This window comes from Echinops telfairi, unplaced genomic scaffold (assembly GCF_000313985.2).
Source record: "Echinops telfairi isolate 266 unplaced genomic scaffold, ASM31398v2 ScPeMD7_7463;HRSCAF=8501, whole genome shotgun sequence".
Classification (NCBI taxonomy): domain Eukaryota; kingdom Metazoa; phylum Chordata; class Mammalia; order Afrosoricida; family Tenrecidae; genus Echinops; species Echinops telfairi.
This window is the reverse complement of record NW_022111363.1, coordinates 2,299,256-2,302,911: the sequence shown is the minus strand read 5'-3', so window position 1 is coordinate 2,302,911 and position 3,656 is coordinate 2,299,256.

Sequence of the window (3,656 nt, the reverse complement as noted above, 5' to 3'; positions counted from 1 at the left end):
GTGGTGGGGGTGCTGTAGTTACAGGATCTATTGTCAATTTGAGAGGATTTAGAATGAAGGGGTGGAGTTAGCCTGTCATTCAGGTCGTAGCTTGATGACCTCATTTGGAGGCACTAAGCAGATAAATAGCTCACTGGAGGCGGGACACACGCTCACTCCCTGAGAGGCTCTCTACTGACAAGACACATGGGGCTATGCTGATGGCAGTGAGAGCCCTGGATCTGCAGGAGCCACGTAAAGACCCACGCCAGCACTGAGATGCTGCCACTGTCACTGGATCCACAAGGCTTTCCACCCACAGGCCTGTGATCTTCCTGCATTTGGTGTCATTGCATGTGTTGCGTGAGTCTGAAGAGGAATTTATAGACTGGTACCGGACATATGGGACAATATTGGGCTATGGACTGGATCTTGGACTGGGCTGGGATAAAGCTCTTTCTCATCCACATATGAGTGTCTATGAATTTGTTTCTCCCTAGCCTACCCGGACTAACACGTGTGTCTACTAGTTGAAACAGCCCTGCCCAGGCCATCATGCCTCAGCCTTCAGTGATGCCCACCCACCTCCACCCTGCCTTAGCCTTCCAGTCTCCTCATTCCCCACCTTGGCCTCTCGTTCACACCCAAGCACACCTGTTTGCACAGCAGTCAGTTGTACCCCCACCCCCCAACTCTGCTGGTTGAGCCTCCCAGGGACTTGATGGGGGCACCTGGGTCTTTCCCCCCCACAGGAAACCTTCCTTTGCAGGATCCTCTTCTCTGCACATAACTGTCCATGCCCCCGGGCTGTGCCCCTGGGAGCCCTCCACCCAGCTTCCTTGGGCTCAGGGCCCCTCCTGCTAGTCCATGGAAGATAGAGCCTGTGGCCCTTGCTCTCCAACCCCCTGAGGGATCTCTTCCTGCCTCCTCCGTCCTCTACAAGGCCTCTGCTTGCTTTCCACACCAGCTCCTCAGCAAGCTCAAAACAAAGTACTAGCTGCACCTCCTCCTCACAAGCTCAAAACAAAGTACTAGCTGCACCTCCTCCTCACAAGCCTACCCAGTGACAACACTGCCCCTCAGGACCCCAGAGGAGAGGCGGCTGTCCTGCCCTCCACCCCTGCCCAGAGTGCCCCAGCACAGGGTCGCTCAAGTCCCCACCCCTGGAGGGACTCTGACTCACGTGGGTGATCCGATTGGGTGAGCCGAACTGCCTCTTGGGCTTCCGAGCCTGAACCTTGTGGAAGCAGACTGCCTCGTCATTGTTCTCTGAGGACCAGCTAGCCAGCTGGATGCCCCACCCCTACACATAAAGGGTACCCAAAATACACCAGATTTTTTTTCCAAGTTATGTATTTAAATTTTAAAAAATCATTTTATTGGGGGCTCGTACAACTCTTCTCACAATCCATACATTCATCCATTGTGTCATGCACATTTGTACATTTGTTGCCCTCATCATTCTCAAAACATCTGCTCTCCACTTGAGCCCTGGTATCAGCTCCTCATTTTTCTCCTCCCTCTCCCCTCTCCCTCCCTCATGAACCCTTGATAATGTATAAATTATTATTTTGTCATATCTTACACTGTCCAACGTCTCCCTTCACCCACTTTTCTGTTGTCTGTCCCCTAGGGAGGAGGTTATATGTAGATCCTTGTAATCGGTTCCCCCTTTCCACTCTCCCGGTATTACCACTCTCACCACTGGTCCTTAAGAGATCATCTGTCCGGGATTCCCTGTGTTTCCAGTTCCTATCTGTACCAGTGTACATCTTCTGGTCTAGCCAGATTTGTAGGGTAGAATTGGTTAAATTTTTTTACAAAATAATCTTTATCACCTTCAAAGTACTCTCCATTACATTTAATACATTTGTCAAATCTGTGATTCCATTCTTGGAAATATTTTTCAAACTCATATGTTTGGCTGGCTGACAGCACCTCCCTCATTCTTTTCTTCACCTCTTCTGTGTCATCAGATCATGTCCTTTCATGTCCCTCTGCATTCTCAGAAACAAAAGAAGTCGCATGGAGCCAGGGCAGGTGAGTCAGGTGCTTGGGGCAAGAGAGGCATGCTGGTTTTTGCCAAAAACTGGTGCACCGAGATGACTGTGTGAGCAGTCCCCTGTCTGCCACAAATCAGGCCTTTTTTCGTAGCACACTGTTACACAATCTTTTCAGAACCTCCAAATAGGAAGCTTGATTAACAGTCTGACCTGATGGAATAAAGGCCAAATACTCATGTTCATGTGTTTGGGAAGTTGATGGACGTCCAGAACGAGGTTTGTCATCAATCGACATTTCACCTTGTTTGAAATGAGAAAACCACTCCTACACTTGAGTTTTCCCATAGCGCTGTCCTTGTAAGCTGTGTTCAATATCACAACAGTTTCTGTGACATTCTTCCCGAGCAGGAAACAAAATTTCACAGTTGCACGCTGTTCTCTTAAATCGGCTATCGCAAAAAACAAGGTTCATATGAAACTGCTTTTGCGAAAAATCTCACTGTGACCAGAGAGAACCTTCCCAGGCAACACCACTTGTTGCACTAACTCAGAGTGAGTTGCTCAATAATTGCCTAGCAGGAAAAATGCGAACTAACAACAACTTTATGCCTTCTACTCAAGTCCTGGCAGGGCAGTAACTGACCTCCTCCTTCCAGCATTTCCCCTAGACCACAATTAGAGTGGGGCGATGTGCTCTTCACCCCGAATACCCAGCACAGTTATGGGTGCAAAGGCATTTAATCAACGCTTATTAAATCATTAATGTTGACTCCTGTTTCTTGCGTGGGTTAGCTCTCTCTCAGGCCTGAAGGGAGGCTCTACTGCCCTGTATTCAAGTCTCTACCTGTTACCAGAACACTCTTTCAATGTCAGACCCAGTGACCTCACTAGAGCAATGTGGGGAGGGGACAAGGAATGCGCATCACATGCTGCCAGAGGGTGTATGTGGTACTTACATAATCTGTTGTCAATTGGAGATTTAAGAGTGAAGGGGTGGAGCTTCGCCTGTCAGTCAGGTTGCAGCTGGGTGACCTCATTTGGAGGCACTAAGGAGATAAATAGCTCCTTGGAGGCGGGACACACGCTCACTCCCTGCCGGACATTCCTGGGGACAAGACACATGGACCTATGCTAGAGCCCTGGAGCTGGAGGAGCCACAAGGAGGCCCCTGCCAGCGCTGAGATGCTTCCACTGCCACTGGATCCACAAGACTTTCCACCCATTGGCCTATGATCTTCTTGCATTCAGTGCAAGCATCTCAGTGCTGGCAGGTGTCTCCACACAGCTGCATTTGGCATTGCATGTGTTGCTTGAGTCTGAAGAAGAATTTATAGACTGGTATTGGACATATGGACTAATATCAGGCTTATGGGCTTAATCTGGACTGGGTTGAAATGTTTTCTTAATGTACAATTACTCTTTATATAAAGCTCTTTCTTATACATATATGAGTATCTATGAATTTGTTTCTCTAGTCTATCCAGACTGACACAGAGTGACACCAAACAGATCCTCTCTAAAAAAATTGTGAGCAAATGTGGTGAAGAAAGCTGATGGTGCCCAGCTATCAAAGGATATAGCGTCTGGGGTCTTAAAGGCTTGAAAGTAAACAAGCAGCCATCTAACTCAGAAGCAACAAAGCCCACATGGAAGAAACACACCAGTCTGTGATCA